Genomic DNA, 18961 nt, shown 5'->3' with positions numbered 1-18961 from the left:
ACGTCTCGGCAGGCCATACACACCAAGCCAACCATAAGACCCTCGAACCCCACGGCCAGGAGAGAGGACTCAACACATACTACAAACTCATCTCATGTGATCGCGCTCAAGCCATCACACTATATGAATCCCTCCGCTTCAGCTTTTAAAGATATCCATTTCTCACCAATTTTTCTTGGTCTGTTCCCTGAGGTCCTGTTCCAGGGATTGATAAAAGGAGCCCAAGGGAGGTAAGAGGAAAAGAAAAAACAAAGGTATGTAAATCAGGTTTAGCAAGAAAAGAAGGTGTGCTATCCTAAACCCACCATTGTGTTGCGCTTTCGCTTTTATGAAAGAGCCCCTGCTTTGCCGGCCAACAGTTGACCAAAGCTTATGGGAATCCTGGCTTTTGGACATTGGCTAATTATAAGTTTGTACCATCTCCATTCAGCCATAGTCCTTGAACTATCCGTTGGTCTTACTCATGGGTAAAGACTATATGTCAGGTGAGGAGGCACGTTTATGAGCATGTGCTCATGGTGAACTGTCAAGAGTGAGGAGTAAAGGTCAATGAGGACAGAGAAAGATTCTCTCGGCTGCTACGTCGATATAACCAGCCACACTGTATCCTAGTCAGAGCCGGGAGAAATAGAGCCGAAAGAGGCTAGAGTATTCTGAACGACTTGGCCACTCAGTGGGAGGAAGAGGGGAGGGTAGGGGAAAGCAGAGATGCCACAGAGGCGAGACACGAGAAGAGACAAGGACACGGAGGGAGAGACAGGGGGACCCAATAACGGTATTCTGGGGAAAAAAAAGAGAAAGAAAAAAAGAAAAGTGAGGGCAAAGCTTGGGGAGCAACAGCACGGTTACAAGAGATGAAGTGTGTACTGCACACGTACGACTCAATGGGCAGAACTAGAGAGGACAGAGCAAACACCAGATGTATCGAAACCACGCGGTGTTCGCCTGGCGGCTGTGGAGATGTGTCCAACCGAGAGTCCAAGTCCCATTTTACCCACAAAAACTAAAGAAAAACAAAAAGGAATCATTTTCTGCTTGAAAGAAAATAAGCATATTTTTGACCATTGGGATTTTTGCTATTTTTTGCCATTAAATTTCATGAATGTTTCATCATGGGAGCATGATCTTTAAGACTAGTTTTATGGTAATACAAAAATAAGTATGTACCTTTTTGTCATTTTATATTTGAATATGTTTTTTGTATTATGTCTCTTGAGGTTTTTCCAACCCAATTTCTTCTCCATGATTAATAATATAATACATAACACTAAATACATAATATATTAATCTCTATAATAGAATTATCGATTCAGCATAAAGTCGGGAGAGACAACCAAATATTTCTGACATTAAAAAACAATAATAAGTAATAATATCTAATAATAACTTTATTTTAATGATGGTTGATGTGATGATGGATTATTTCTTTTTATGGTCATTATATTTTCTATTTCAAAATTTCTAATTTTTGGCTTTTATGACATTCATTTCATGACATTTCTTAAGGTTTAGAGCAATATATATATCTTCATAAAGTATTGCAATATTTGGTGTTGTTATTTTATTATCCTCATTACTATTACCATATTACTATTATTATCTCTTTAGGGGGCCCGTTTCATCATGGTAATACAAAAATAGTAAGTTATTCGCATATATAAGAATTGTATTTTGTTTTTTTCATTTTGGACATTTCATTTGATGAGGGTTTTCCACACAACATTCTCATTATAATTGAGTATATCAATTATACACTTAATTAAAATTAATATTCAGCATTAAAGTCAGAAACCCCAGTTACTTATTATTATTAATTATTATTCCTAACTACTACAATTAAAAAAAAAAACGGTAATTCATTATTATTTATTAATTTTCTTCTATAACATTAAACACGATTTCTATAACTAGGTCACAATATGTAATCATTTTCTTATTAATATATTTTATATTAAATATTTTTACTATTTCAAAGTATAATATTATATATAGTAAATATATATATTATATACTATATATATATATATATGAGATAGGATAGATAGATAGCCTAGGATAGATAGATATATAGATATAATAAATATATATACTATAATAATATATAGATAAATAAATGTTATTTAAACAATAATTGTTTTTTGGAAAGTGGCTTATCAGTAGGCCAGTGGGGCTGACCTGATATAATTGCATCAGTGGTCTGGCTGGCAGGCTGTAGCTCTTAACTCAATGGTTTTCATAGATCTCCTGTTTTGGCATTACATAACGCGGCTGATAAACCCTGGAGACAATGAGTAAAGTCCACTGAAAGAACATTTCCATTTAGGTCCATCACGGCAGAAAAGCCAGTCATGAATCAGAGGCTGTCCTTAAGGCCATCGCCTTACATACTGCCAGACCCAGCCATGAAATACACTCAAATACGGCATAATGGCCACCCATAATAAGCAGCCTGCTATGACCACAAAAAAAAATAGATGTTATTTATGACTTCGGGAGCAATAACTTTGGGCTCTGAACGGCGAGGAGAGTGGGGGTTGTTCGTTAACAAAGATTCAACTAAAATTGATGTCAGTAGATGAGAGAATGAACTCCAAAATAAAAGAAAGTCAGATTAGTCAGAGAGTCTCTCTGAAACAGGAACAAGATCATCTGACTTTGGTCTGTTTCCTCACATCGAAGCTAATAGTTCCAAATTCATCTTTTTCACCACACCCCAAAAGGCTGGGACAATGATGACACCAAGTACTACCAAGGGTTTTGTCCAGCACAACGTCCAAAGCCCTGCCCAGTGACCAGGACGCCGCTCGAGACCAGCGGAGATCTTCCACTGAACGAACGCTCTTCTGAGAAGACCACTGTCTGATGTGCCCCCCATCTGATCTCCCTGAGGACCCAACGGAGAAAAGGGGTGTAAGATCGATACATTAAACATTTGCATCCTTCTGTCTGTTTACAAATAACAAATACCATCCGCGAAATGGGGGTCGTTGAACCTCAGTGCAGCACACAGCACTGCGACATTATAAAGTGTGTTGAAAAAGAAGAGCAGAGAGATAGCACAATGTAAAAACTCTCGCCCGCTTTCTTTTCCTTTCTCACTTGCTCTTCTTCATTTCTGTGGTGAAGTCCCACTTTATCTGCCCCTTTCTGTCGCACAGGCACTCAGTCTCGAGAATGCCCTCTACAGAGGTCAAAGCTTGAGGACACCCCTTATGACTACCGACAGATACTGAGGAAGACCCTCCCCAGAGACCGAAACGCTATAACCCAGCCCATAACCATCAAGATTCTGAACTGCTGTAAAGAATGTCAGTGACTGCTGGTCAGCATAAAATGCTGGTTGTCCCTTACGGAATGATATGCATCTGTCATCATTTTACTCAACTGTGTTATGTCCTTTCGCACAACCCCTATTATTTTCCTGCTCGTGTGGAAACACAAAAGGAGAATTTTTGAATAATGTACCCACCTGCCTCTTTTCCATGCCAGTTGTCCATGAAGTGCAGGGTGTTAATCACTTGAGAAGATTCTATCACTACTCGGACACTGATTATCCTGTTTCACCTCACTTGCTTCACTGTGAGGGGAGGAATGTCTTTTTTTTGGGTGACCCTGTTTTCTTTTAGTAATTACGGCCGATGTTTTCATTCCCCATTTTATTTTTGTTACTTGGTTTGGTTTTTCCATGAAAGGCACTGTACTTTTTAGTGTAATTAGTTGGCCAACTACTATCTTATTCATGCCTGACGGTGAGGTGCGTACCAGAATGCGAGGCTATCTTCTGACTAATCAGAGACTTAAATTAAATACGAAAGTAATGTTTGTGTTTTTATGGATGGCACTCTCAGAGCTGATGTGATTGCGACAGGACATTTGTGTTGCTCCCTTGGCGTGCGTCAGTTTTTGAACGTCAGGGTTTTAGCAGCTTGTGTGTGTCTCTATGTTGATGCACGTGTGTAACGCCGCCTCTGGTGAAATAAATAACTTTTCGTTTTAAAATTGAGCCTTACTGGTTGGCATGGAGATAGATTTGAATTACTTGTCTGTACTGGATTCTTTGATTTTAGAGTGATGTCAGACTTGCTGCTCTTTTATTCATAAACATTTAAAAATTGGCGATTATATAATTCTCCTCAGATGCAGACTGGTATCCAAATATATATGTGTTTGAATAATACTAACATATGCATATGTTGTATTCCCCGGAATGCCACCTTGTTTGTAAAGATGGTTTTCTAACATATTTAATTAAATCTGTAAACTAGACTAATTAAATTATAAATAATGTGATATGGTTGATGTGTAAACCCTGAGCAGATAAAGTTACTATAAAAAATTAATCTAATCATCTCATTTTCGTTTATGCGTCCTTTTTATGTAAAATAATATGATATGTATTAAAACATTCTGGATTACATGTTTAGATAGCAGTTGAGAAATAAAAAAATATGGTTTAGGGCTAAAGATTATATTGAATATATTAAACGAGGTTACTACCCCCATTCTTCTAATACAAACTCCACATTTAATTTCATAACTTATCAAATAAATCAATCTATTTAGTGTGATGCTATTTTTTTTGTAGAGTAACATGGTATTGCAGTTAAACAATACCCTTTTCCCCCCAATGTACAGCTCTTGACCTGCTTTCTCCAACCTCATGCAAACGCGGTTATTTTCTGCTTTATTGTTATTTTTTTTGCTAAACGTGTTATTTTCCTACATCCTATAGATATAACTAATTGATTTCTGCTTTACTTAGGGTTTCATTTTTTTTATGCATGCGGAAATAAAATGCCTGGTGCCATTGCGCACGATCGGCCTTGCAGCACAATTGAGAATGCTCTTGTATACTGAAAATAAAAATAAATTCACAGTAATGGTTTTGATTAACTTCTGGGTTTTCCTGTTCATGTTTGAAACTGGGGTCTCCGATTTCCTTATTAATAACAAAAAAATGTTTGATGATAAAAGGGCGGACAGATATAGACTGCAGATCTGAAAGTCACGGTCCATGGAGCAGCCGGGCTGCTCCTCCTGCTTCTGATGAAGGCTGCTCACTGCGGAAGTAAAGCGCAATTACAGAACCTAACAAAAAAATTGTTGTGCCTTCAGCAACGGGAGATGCGGGTGGTGCGCCAGGAGGGGCATGAACTAGAGTGTGTGTGGTCACGATTAACGACGCAAAATAGTGCGTCATGACCTGAATCGCGTCCGAATTTCTCTGGTGACGTGAAGCCGATTATCCTTACGGCCACAAGAAGCTTTTATTACCATCTAAACAGGTTACAAAGTTTGCACGTTGGAGAGCCGGCCCGCAACGGATTGCAGAGAAGTGCTTTTTAAAAATGTTCCTATGCACCCTTAACTTGCATTTGCAGCTGAGGCATGTGAAAGAGAATGAAATTCTATTGGATGCCTGCTTCTCCATCAGTGGCTAGCGTTCTCCATGAGTTCAGTGACGGTCTCAGGCTGCTCCAAATCATTGCGCACGGGCGCACCAACTGATCTAGCGCTCAGTCTCGGCTTGTTCTCTCCATCTGAGGGCTTTAAACATCTTTTATGAGGCACCTTAGCAATTAAGCCACTTGATTTGACTCGTTTGGACAGGTGTGATTGAAAAATACATCGCGCACAGCAGCTGGATTTCGATCAGCACCAACGGCCGCGGACAGCTCCTGTTCCCCCGTGACGCGCGTCTGGATGGCTGCTGCTCGCGTATCTCTGTCGCTGCTCTGATCCGCTCTGTTCGCGGATGGCATCACACGGTTTTGGTTTCTGGGTGCTGAAAAAACGCGTCCCTGGAAACGGCAGTCAAAGCGCCGAGCACTCGTAAGTGGCATGGCGTTCAAAAAGAAGCTTGAAACTATGCTGCACTGATTGTATTTAGTATTTAGTGGGGCTGTGAGACAAAGAAATGCGACATTTGTTTGTGTCAAGGTTAATTTAAAACCTTGAAATGGTCATTGTCAGCTGTGTCATGTGATAATAAACAATCAGATTTTAGTTCGGTATTTTAAGGCCAGTTCCCCGCCATGGATATTGATGTTGTTAATGGAAGTTTTTTCATGACGGATATGGTGTTCAAATCACACGCGCTTGATCGTTTCAGGCCAGAGCAGGTGTCAGGCGGCGGCCCAGAAATTCTCCGGAGGCATCGCTCCAAATTATGTGGTACGTTTATTTTTAACACGAGGTTTACATTTGTATCTCATCTACCTTCATACAATGTTGATATGGTTACGAACAGCGCGAGATTAGAATATCAGTGTCAATGTTTTCCTACTGAAACTGTTCAATGCTATTAAGAAGAACATTTTATTTTCTTCTGCAGAGTCTAAACACTGAAAACGAATGGTGGTTGCGGTTAAAAAAGTAACTCTTTCCTGCGAGTGTTAGATGCTCGTTGTTTTTATTCACATTTAATAGAATAATCGTTTCTCCTGTAGCTCTGTTAAATGTCGGGGAGGCTGAGAAAGCATCTCAAGCCCAGTTCAAAGCAGGCAGAGAATATGGTTCTACCCCAGCCGAGAGCTTGCGGCTGTATCCAAACCCTGTACCGGCCCCCAACCGCCGCCGTGTGCTTCTCTTGATCTCTAGTCAACAGGTTACACCATAACCACATCGCTATCCCAAATGCCCAACAAAGGCCAACTGACTTTGCTAACCTGGTCTGTCCGCGGGTTAATATTGGCATATCAATCCGTGGTTTCAATTCGATTTACCATCTTCTTTCCATTCTTTGTGACTATGTTGTGTTGTTCCACCCAGCACTGCGTTGTTTTTTCGTTTTTAAACGCGTAATCTCTTAAGATCTGGCCTGTCTTTGTTTGTCTATTTCTTGATTTTCCACGTCCCCTGTCCTGTGTCTCTCATGCTCCTTTTACATGTCATTTCCGCCCACAATTTTTCCAGCATTTATGTGGTTTATCTTAGGTTACTCCCTTGATTTTTTCTATTCTATATATCAATCAAATGCCTCTGTCTGTGCATTGTTGGGTCGATTCGGTGGATTATGTGTTTTTAGTTCTTGTATCCTAAAATGTCAAACATGCATCGGAGGGACCTTGGTCCTTTGTTTCCTTTCTCACCGGTTAAATGACGCTATTTTAACTCTTGAGTTTGTGCCTCGACTAGCAATCATTTGTGTGTTGCTTGTCATGCATCCTGTTATTTTTTCTTTTTTATTGTATTGTTTACAGATCTTTTGCCTGGCCCTGGATGGGGACGCGCAGGACTAATGGATTTCCTGCCGGAGGTTTGTGGATTTTTACTGGCTTGCTTATAGAGTGGAATCATTTGCCAGGTCACCGCACGTGTTATTGATTTCCTGTTAGCCACCCTGAATTGTTACTCCCGGCTGTTATCATTGTGGCCCGTTCGGACGCAGTGTGTGTTGACGCTTACGATGATATACTTATCCAGCTGTCGAGCCCCGCAAAAACTCACTCCTCATTAAACTTCGTTTAACGTTGATTGCGGATAGTTTGGGTTTGTGTGTATAGGTCTTAGTCACGTTTTTTCTTTCTCATTTCTGTTCAACAGTGTGGCACACTCGTGTGAAATAATTTGTTGTCCTTTATAGTATTCGGGTGTATTGTTATTGTGATGGTATAACTCCATAAAAATTCGTTTTGTTGGTCTTAAATAGGGTTCTCTTGTGCCTTGAATTATTTTTCCTTGTATCACAGTTGTCATACTTGGTGATTATTTTATTGTGTCTTGCTCCTCAGTCCTGTTCCAGACTATTCATCTTAAGACTCAAGTACATCGTGCTGATTTGATTGTCTCGCTTGTAAAACATTTTTGAGCTGCACAGAACCGCAAGCATCAGTGTGTGTTTGTGCCTGACGCGAGCGAAAACCGGAAAATTTCACATCAAAACATGGACCTGAATGTGTCTGTGGATTGCCTTTTGTGTGTTAGTTTTTTAGTGCAACGCTTTTATTTCTATGTTTGGTGGCATTTTTAACAGACATGCATCTGTCGAAAAGTGATGTCGTTTTGGGAACATTCTAATTATGACTCCTTATGATGGTTGTATTAAAGATTGATTGAGTCCTTGCTGGTCCCTGCGCCGGCCAGAGAGTCGTTTGAGCTCCATCGAACGTAGCGTTCTATAACTAGCGGGAGGGCCATAAAATAGATTCTAGATTAGTGCACATGAATATTTTTATACGTTTAATGATTACTTTGGGATCTTCCTATATGTTATTCCGATCTTCAGCACACCCCAGGTATTTCAATCAGCTGTGCGTTGGGTGTACTTGAAAAAAAAAAAATTCTGTGAACAAAAAAAAGAATAACATTTGTTGTGTCTACCGTATAGATTGGCTCTGCAACAACGATCATGTAAGTGGGGGGGGGGGGGTTCCTTCCTGCCAAATACAAAGCAGGGTGCGACATATCAGTGGTGTCTCCTTTTCCGTAAAATTACAAACCAGGTGTGGACTCATATCAGTTTGCTTCGGTGCCTGTCCATAAGATTATTTTGGACTGGTCTTTGTGGTGTCTGTCCCCCTACAGATATCTGTTGGAAAGTAATAAAGTGAAAAGCTGGAATGCAATTCAACCAAGGCAAAAATACCTCCACTTCTCTCCTAGTGCCTTTCACAGACTTGAAGTTTGTAGAAGTGAGTGGATTTAAAATGACAGTTCAGGTCTAATCAGACTACCATCATTTTATGTGGAAAAAGTTTTCATTTAACATACGCTTAATGAATATACAAGTTGTTTGGTTATGTTTGTACAATGTTATAAATCGGCTGTAATAAATAGTTTTTTGTAACGGTTTGTGGGTGTGGGGGTGTTGACAATTTGTTTAATTGGGGTGTATTTATCAATTCACATGTTAACACAACATTTTGCATGGATTATATATATTAGATATATATATATATATATATCTATATTATAATATATATATATATATACTTGACTTACCTTTCACTGCTGTATTCCAAGTTGAGGTAAAAAAAGTATGAAAAAAAGCACATATTTGTGCCGGAAAAATTGTACATTTCCATCATTGTCTGAAGCTTATTGCAGTGACACACTGCTGGGGGAACCTGGCAGGGGACTGTGTTGCCAAAATCCTCTCAAGCTCATCATTGCGAAACAGGTTTGTCGTGATGTTTGCTTGTCGTAGACATTTTTTTTGGCTTGTGTAAACTGAGTCATGTGATCTCTGTGCAAACAGGTTCACCTATGAGGTGGCTCCAAGTCTTCGTGCTGTTGGAATACGTTCACGCTGAAGAAGATGAGGGGGAGATCATTGGCTGGCAGGAGGGCCGCGTTGATGGAATATTTCTCCCCGGGTAAGCAGCTGTCAATCTGCGTGACCTGCCTTAATATGCACTATGTTGCGACATGAGTGCAAGTACAGGAATTGGCTAAAAGTGTGAACTTGTTAGGAGAGGAATGCCTCCATTGTCTTTGAGTTGTAAAAGTTGTGGGTTGTAAAATTATTGTCCAACAGTGAATGTATGATTCCATAATAATAATTATTATATATATATATATTTTATATATATATGTGAGGTGAATGATGCAAATGTCACTCTCTCTGCCCTTTGCAAAAAAAAATTAAAAGAAATGTATCAGCAAAAATGTGTTTTAGGTACAAATCCACAACTACGGTATGATTGTGGAGCGTTACATCAGAGAAAATGACATTCAGAGCCTGAGTAAAAAACCGACTGAGGTCAAGCTCTACCTGAGGGTATGGAATGAAATGGATGCTTTATTGTCCTCTAGGTGGTGCCATTTCCAACATGTATGCCATGCTGCTGGCTCGCTATAAAATGTTCCCTGAAGTGAAGGAGAAAGGAATGTCATCCGCACCAAGACTGGTGGCCTTCACATCTGAACATGTATGTCTGTTCATTTATTTTCAGTATCAAAAGAGATAAATAATAAAATACTGTAAATTATAGTCAAAATAGTCATTGTATTTTAAAATCAGGAATGTAAAATGTGAAAGTCATTTGTTGAAAACACTCCTGAATTACATGATGCTAATATATTACATTACACAAAACTGTATTTATGTCCACATTTTGAGAATTTTGTATTTCAGTTATTAAAAGAGCGAGTGAGAGAGTCAGAGAATAATTCCCACATTTTCCTTAAAAAGGTTTTTTTTTTTTCTGTATGCCCAGGAAATTAATTTCTAAGAGTAAAAAGGAATTTAAAAAAAAAGAAAAGTAAAGAAGGATGTTTTTTATTTCAAGACCACAAAATTCCTGTCACATCAATTTATATATGATTTCACAAATGTCTTGATTATAGAACATTTTCATATATGCCTGTATCGGTTATTGTTATAATAAGAATATATTATTATTATTATATAAGCAAATAAAGACACTAACAATATTATATTTTTTTCTATGGACATTTACAATTTTTAAAGATTTATGTTTATATGTAATTCAGTGCATTAATGACTGATTATGATTGTCAGAGCCCATTTTCAATCAAGAAAGGAGCAGCCGCACTTGGAATCGGTACAGAAAGTGTCATCGGTATTAAAGCAGATGAAAGGGTTAGTCTGGATTATCACTACTGAGTGCATTACTTCATGACTGCACACTTGAGAAATGCACGTCTTATAAATCACTAAACCCATATGACTTCTTTTACTGTTCTCATTTCTTTCCAGGGGTAAGATGATTCCTTCTGACCTTGAAAGGAGGATTATTGAAGCCAAGCAGAGGTAATTTCAATGACCGTGTCTCCATACCGACTCATGTGTCTCGTTTGGGTCTGTTTAAATAATCTGTGTGGTTCTTTGGCAAAAATAGGCCATTGAATAACACATTGATTTCTTTCTCACAGGGGATACGTGCCGTTCTTTGTCAGCGCCACAAGGCCGGCACCACGGTTTTCATGGTGCCTTGTGATCCTCTCATGGCTATAGCGGACATCTGTAAGAAGCATGATATCTGGATGCATGTGATGTGAGTAGATCTGCTTTTCTGAACTTGCATGAAACTTACATGAACTTTCCTGAAAGTTTCACCACGGGCCGTGAAATACAGACAGTGGACTGGGATCCAAGAGTGATCTCAGTGTTGGCACATCCGAAGTTATTGTTCCTTGGATGCAGAACTGAGGACTTTTTTCAATTGTACTGCATTACAGATCTTAAAGGGATAGTTCACCCAAAAGTGAAAACCCTCAGGTTATTCCAAAGCTGTATGAGTTTCTTTTTTTTTTTTGTTGAACTCAAAAGACGATATTTTGAAGAATACGGGTAACCAAAGAGTTGATGGTCCCCAGTAACTTCCATAGTATGGAAAAATATATCAAAAAGGTGCTATTATGCCCCTTAACAAAGTCTTTATTTGGTTTTTGGGGTGTACTAGAATAGGTTTTTAGAATAGCCTGAATAAGACATTTTTTTTGTTCTTGAAAAGTATATCTCCTCTTAGAAACCACTTAAACCTTTTAAACATTTAACATTTTCATATAGTGCAGATCATTTTTATGCTTAAACAGCAACATTACACAATAATACCTAAGTGAGATTGAGTGTTGAAAAAGTACAAAACACAACTAGAACATCTTAAAACCTGCATTGCAATTTCCTATCAAGAAATCTAAACATGCTAACAACCACCAAGAACACCTTAGCAACTGCACAGCTATGCCATAGTAACCACCCAGAACAACTGCACCATAGCACTGCACTGCAAAAAACTATCCCAAACACCTTAGAAGCTGCATTGCAAAACCCTTGCAACCAACAGAAATGCTCCAACGACCACCTAGCATTCATTAAAAAACCACTCAGAAGACCCTCACCTAGCAAGGAGCAGCACCTAGCAACACCCTGCCGCCACCCAGAAATTTAGCTTGCAGCATATTTTGCACAAAAGTAATCTCCAGAACATGTACAAATAGTTGTTGCTGTTGTGAACCAGCTGCGTTTAAAGTGTGGCAATGGGATAATTTAGCAAGCATGTAATAATGTCATCTTTTAGAAGTGTAGACTGTTTCCTATTAGAGGAATTACCTTCAATCAGTCTGTGCCTGTGGGTGTGTACATGTGTGTATTCCTGCTCTCACGGGGCTGGTCAGATTAATAGCAATATCTTCATTTTCATTATTATTAATTTTTCTCCTGGTGTTGCTGTCGCCTCTGGCATTTCAACAGCCACAATATTGTGACAGGCATGTTGAAGCTCATACACATGCACTGCGTTTGAATCCTCTACAACTTCATTCATCTGACCTAACGGCAGCAGCTCTAAGGGCTGTGAATATAATGTACACATATATTTTGATTAATACAATATCTTCTTACATATTTTAGATAATAAAATCAGTTATTACGTTTTTTTTTTGTCAGAGCTCAAACATCTTATCTGCCAAGATAAAACATCCTTTTTTAAAACTGTGAAAGACGAGCGTGTTTCTGTTAACACATAGTGCATTTTAGTTTGCTTTTAAAACAACTGCTGTTTCTGTTTTCATACAGGGAGCATGGGGCGGAAGTTTGCTAATGTCCCGGAAACATCGGTGGAAGCTGAATGGAGTCGAGAGGTCAGTATAATCTGCAGGTCCTTTGGATTAAATGTCTTGTTCAGTCAAGGAAATCTATCCATGTGCTGATTGGTTGTCCTATCAGCTTCATTTCTTCCTCTATGTAACTCTTTTATATACTGACTAAGCTAGCCAGTGCACGTTCTCTGCACAAGCTATGAGAATTCTCATTTTTAGCCTTCCTCCTCCCCAGCACCACCTGTCAGAATCTGTTCTGAGGGGGTCTTCTTTACCTTTTGCAGCAGCATGTTTCCTAATATCTTTATGTCTGAGCAGGTTTATCAAGTCTTCATAATCGCTCAGCATTGTAGCGTATTTAGTCAGCCAAGATCAAACTTACCATACACCTTATTCTTATCAATAAATGCTTGTTAAATTCATTTAGAGTCGGCATGACTGAAATATGATTGAGACGTCCACAGACTTCAGTGTGAAAAGTTTACCCTTGTGAAATTAAATGGATTTGATCATTTTTCTTTTGACTTGATGTTTCACTGCACAGCACAGTGCCTCAGGGAGAAATATTGTCTGAATCAAAATAACTGACTATATAGCTATTTATTCATTTCAAGGACAATGACTTGGTATTTCAATTATTTTCTGTATAAATTGACAATTTTAGGGCTAATTCTATGACCTGGAACCCTCATAAAATGATGGCTGTGCCCTTGCAGTGCTCGGCTCTGCTGGTTCGAGAGGAGGTGAGGCTGTCTGCTGTCTTCATCAAAATCAAAACATATTATCACAACATATTATGACAGAGCCCAGTATTAAACCACTAAGTCATGCTTAAAAAATTGTGATCATGTGACATCTGCCAGTCAATGCAACGAAAGTAATTTTGTGTTTTGTTTGTTTTGTTTGTTTGTGTTTTTCGGTAATTTTTTGCCCTTCTCTTCATGTCATCTGTTCCAGGGTTTGATGCAGAGCTGCACTCAGATGCAAGGCCTGCTTATCTGTTCCAGCAGGACAAGCCATTATGATCTGTCCTACGATACAGGGGACAAGGCCCTGCAATGCGGCCGCCATGTGGCACATTTTCAAACTATGGCTAATGTGGAGAGCTAAGGTATTAAGAGCTTTATGTTTAGCATTCTCATAACATTTCAAGTTATTTTGCAATTCCAAGTGTGTGCAATATGATATTGTACTGCTTTATTTGGTAGTATGCAACATTACCTACATTAATTTTATTATTACAAAAGTATGTGCACTGTGCACAGTATAATGATTTTTTTGTATGAATGGAATTTCCAGCTATGTAGTATACAACACTATGCTCCCCAACTTGACTGTTTCTTGTGTTAATGACATGAAGCTGAAGTAATTACACAGCCGACTGACAAACCTTAAAACATTTACACAAAAGTGGATTCAAAATGCTAAATATTTAATCTAGTTAATCTATATAACCATTCCTGTGAAAAGTGGACACTTGCTATTAGCACGTTTACTGGGCAGCTGACCTGCCTTCCAATGACTGCTGTAAAGACATTTGGTGACAGTCTTTGTCATCCAATTGGTCGTTTTGAGGTTTATTGAAGGTTTATTGTGTTATTACAATTGTTTGTCCTCTCATTTCTCGTCTGAAGGGGCACTATTGGTTTTGAGGCCTCAGATTGACAAATGTCTGGAGCTTTCAGAGTATCTCTACAATAAGATCACGGACAGGGAAGGATATGAGATGGTGTTTTGATGGAAAGGTAAGTCTGATTCAGATTGCAATTTTTTTTGTTTTTTTTTTTGGCCAACGGCTGTCATCTTGTCACAAGTGCTTTTTATATCAGAAGAGAATTGAGAAATTATAAAGGAAAGGAATTAGGAGCATATGTTCAAATGAGTAAACGCTACATGGTCTTTTTCCTGAGACAAACAGAACTTCTTATCTCAGACGGCACGTAAACTGACCACAGATAGTCTGTGCTTGCTTGACCGCCCCTCAGCATATTATCCCCAATAATGCCAAATAATAATGTCAGAATATTAGCCACAGTCCATTCTCGACATTTTCTTTTTTTTTTTTTAGAGTGAGTTTTGCTGTAAACACAAATTGAACTGATTTTCTGTGGCAGTCTACTATTGTGATATAATCCAATATTCTATAACCCACCCCTATATGGCATGAATTAATGTGTGGGCTTTTCCTGTATAAATAAGGCTGCAATGTTAATTATGCTTTTTATAAATGATCAAAAGTCTGAATGTGTTGACGTTATCATGAAAATTAATCAATAAATCGATCAAATCTTACTTACCCCCAAATTTGATCAGTAGTGTATGATTATGATTAATTAATAGATACTGCTTTTATACCATTTAATATATTGTATTTATTTATTTATTTTTAATGTAAAGTTGAATGGTTTTTTTTCAGAATTATTTAAATATATTCTGAATGTTAAAAAAAGATATTCAGCATTAAATCAAGTATCATTTTCATTTATGAAATGTATTCCTAAATAATTTCGCAGGAAATAGTTTCATCTGCATAAAGATACAAAATGCACAGTGTTTCTGAATCCTATCTGATGTCTTTTAAAAAACAAAAAACATCTGATTTAAGATGCAAGTCCTGTATTTCTAAGTAATTTTGCCCAATGCAAAGCTGTATTGTGTGTGCTACTTTCATCTAACATGAAATGTTTTCACCCTTGAAATGCCGACTGACCTTTGTTCGAGGCTCATTTAACTGTAAATTGTGCCCTGGTGCCGATGTGGACCAAATTATTTGGCCTGTAGGCTCCTTGCCGAAGTCAGTGCAGTCTGCAGGGCGAGGAGGGTTTGGCAGTAATGAGTCGAATGCCATTTAACAACACATTTCAGCTCTCCTCGAATTTCATGTTTAGCAAGCGCTCTTTTTTGGTTTGAGCATGCCCAGGTATGACTCGATCCTTTGCTTTGTCTGTAATGTCCCCCTACCATTTAATGGCTAATGTACGTTCCTTTTCACTGGTGCATGGAGGCATTCTTCTCTAGCGTGGCCCCTGGAGCCTCACAATGAGGACGCGGGCCTCTAATGGACTGCAGTGTCTGTCTGTGAGCTAACCTGCTCAAGCGCCTCAAGAGCCCTCATAGCAAAGCCTTTTGATGGAATAGATTACATTTGGCTGCTTCCAAACTGACAGCGACTAAAATTCCCATTATGGCCCCAGCCGGCCCCTAATCATTTTTTTTCTTTTCCCGGCACGGATCTTTAATGGACCCTCCCAGAGTGCTCTATTTATGCACGAGTGTGTCGTAAGGTACGTTAAATTGAGTGATAGTGGTGTGTATTTGCGTGAACGTACGCTGATGCTATCTGGCTCGTCATGGGTCCTTGCAAGCCTCAGCCTACCAATGGTGTTTTCGTGGTACCTTCCACCCGCTGTGCGCTACCTGGAGGAACAAGTGGAAAAAATGAAGCGTCTCCCACAAGGTGCAGAACCAATTGGTGATGTGAACTGAGCTTTGATGGATTTCAGAACGATGACATACTTGCTTTTTGCAGCATGGTGACAATGAACTTAGTACCAAAATGGAAATGAATCTTCATAGCTTCTGTTTTTGTGGTTTGGAAAGACCCTAGGGCATTTATAAATAAGCGCAAAATGCATATTTAACGATTGAAATAACAAATTTTTAGTATATTTTCATGATTACAGTCTTATGATACTTAATTATAAGCAAAATAGCAAACAGTCCATCCATGTAGCCAATTCATGGAGATACTCATACATACCAACATAAATTGGATTTAATTCTTTATGCAGAATTTCCATATTCTATGAAACCTTAAAACGGCTACTATATGAGTGCTGTTGGGGATACAACCAAATGGTTCATGATGTATCTCATTATATTGGTATCTGTTATATAATTTTGATTTTGTTAAGGCTTCAGACCTAACATCCATAAAAGGAAAAGAATTTTGCTTAATTGTATTAAATGTGCACTTACAGTGTACTACTTAATCATAAAAAATGTATTTTTTTACTAAAATGTACTTGTGCCAGATAATGGGTACTATTAAGTAGTAAAGCCACTGAGTGTACCTTGCAGATGTCTGTGTTTTTTAGCATACTTTAAATGCACTTTGTTATAATCAAATTTAAATCAATTGGTTTGTCGCTATCAAATTAATATTTTATTCTAAAAAATAACAACATTTTCAAATCACTGTTTTAAAATCATCTTTATGTCCACACTACCACGTCTAAAGCACATGTAAAGAATTCGATTACACTGTTTTTTAAATAAAACAGTAAAAAAAAAAAAAGATTTAGCTAAATAAAAAATACATTTCATTCTTTCTACTTCAAAATTAACATTGAATTCATTGTGTTGCCCTTATTTTGTATTATTTGTGAATGCACTAGCATTATTTCTGAAGAGTCTGTTTCAGAGTAAATCCTACATCAACATAGTTTTTGTGTGGTGTGAAGTCATTAGTGCATTATTTGATATAGAAAGTTAGTATATTATAAATGGACTTTTTTGCAACGTTCCTCATTATAAATATGTAAATTACAAATATATGACATCACATGTTTTAGGTTTCTAAGTTATGAAATTATATAAGTATTATTTCCCCTATGTCCTGTTTAAGGTTGCGACAAAAAAAAAACACTCCTAAAGTTTTAGATAATTGCATTTAACTAATAATTTAAACTGTAATACCTTTGTTATTTCATTGCAGTTAACATGCAGTGACGTGTCCAAAAGCACCACATTCAGTTCAAACTTAAGTCTGTTTCCATAATAAGCACTCTTTCTGTAATTCTTTTTCACAATAGTGATTTTAAATATTTAGCACTGGGGGTCTCAGGGACCCAAACACAACAGCACATAATGTTCAAGATCCGTCTGTTTGTAACGCTAGAGTGCTTTCAAAAACCAGAAAAATATCTAACAATGACATCCCTACAGTGATGCCATTGTAGGGGAGGGGCCGCTCATCAGGTGTCCTTTTTATTGGCGCGTGGCTGCTCTATACTGTCCGCTCCCAGTGCCAGCAAAGCTGCCAAGCACGTCGATGCTGCGATTAAAAGTCTCTGTGAAACAGAGGGGTGCTCATCGGACTAGCATACACAGAGTCTCTATCGTAACCCAACCCACAACCCCCCTCCCTCATGTCTAACCCGTGAAAGATGAACACTTATTATTTGTCCTTACACAAAGGAATAAAATTGGTTTTCCTAGACTCTGATGTTTTGAGTACTGATGGTGCAGGGACAATGCAATACAGGTATTTTATTTTTTAAATACTTTTTAGGACGTATATGAAAAACACTGGACACAAGTTCCAGTATATCAGAGCTCATTCCCATAGATGATGGACTGAGCATTTTATAAGAGCTGGATACCGGCCACTGCTAGCGTGATAATATACTCTCAGACACCTGCAAAAGATTTGATGGGAAGATGCGTGTAATTATGTGGTGAACCAGCTGCTGTGTGTCTTTAGTCATGAAACAGATTACGTTCCAAATACCGGTCCAAAGCTCCTGCTCTAAATCACAGTTGAGTTCTGCTCAGTTATTATGTCAAAGAACAGTACATCATGCTCATAACCTCCCAAACACTGGATTGATAATTTACTGGCTTGGACATTCTGGCTAGCCTTTAGGGTCTAAAAAGTATTACAAGTCTGACAATGACATTTTTTAATATATTTTCAGTCTTTTTCAGTTTTTTTTTTTAATATTAAACTCGTCCGGATTGATGTAACTTTTATTATTAAATGCACATCTAAATAAATGCAAAATTAAGTTTTGATGAAAATGTAAAAACAGTTCCCAATCTAATAAATGTTACATTCTCACAGGTTCCCCCTGTGATCAAAGCCAGAATGATGGAGTAACGAACCTAACATGGTGACTATCATCCGCAGGGAGACAAGTCAACTTCTCCGTAATGGTCATCTCCACCCCACTGCTACCTTTGAAGACATTGACTTCCTCATTGAAGAGATTGAGAGCGACTGGCACAGGATCTTTAAAAACCTAATGACCCAAAACCTATTATTCTTGTTTCCCTGGATGGATCGAAATATTATGTTGTGAATTTAACGGTAAATCTTTGATTCCGTCTTCTCCAAAGGTCATATAAAGATAGTATTGGATTAAAAAAAAGACAATATGAAATATCTAGACTTTAGTATTGTAATGTTGTTGTGGGCTTCGTGGTCCAAAGCCCTGTAAAAGTGTTACCGTCTGCTTTTACTGTCTGTCTTAGTGTCTTTGACATGACTTTGTTTGTTTACATGTGTTTATTGAGAATACGAAGAGTTACTTGCTTCTTATTCAGTGCAGGTCCTAAGTTTCTATTTGAACAGTTATTCAAAGTGCCAGATTACAGACTATATTATAATAGAGACGTATTATCTAAATCACTTCATCGTACCTAAAGTTTTTGTATTCTGAGACAATGTGTG

At 38.1% G+C, this 18961-nt stretch overlaps 1 pseudogene; it reads left to right on the top strand.

Annotated features, from left to right (window-relative positions):
• The first annotated feature begins 463 nt into the window (after positions 1 to 463).
• On the top strand, positions 464 to 18388 carry LOC109070229 (annotated as a pseudogene).
• Positions 18389 to 18961: the final 573 nt, after the last annotated feature.

The sequence above is a fragment of the Cyprinus carpio genome, unplaced genomic scaffold, assembly GCF_018340385.1.
Source record: "Cyprinus carpio isolate SPL01 unplaced genomic scaffold, ASM1834038v1 S000006818, whole genome shotgun sequence".
In the NCBI taxonomy this organism is placed as follows: domain Eukaryota; kingdom Metazoa; phylum Chordata; class Actinopteri; order Cypriniformes; family Cyprinidae; genus Cyprinus; species Cyprinus carpio.
This window is presented reverse-complemented; position numbering and strand designations above follow the sequence as displayed.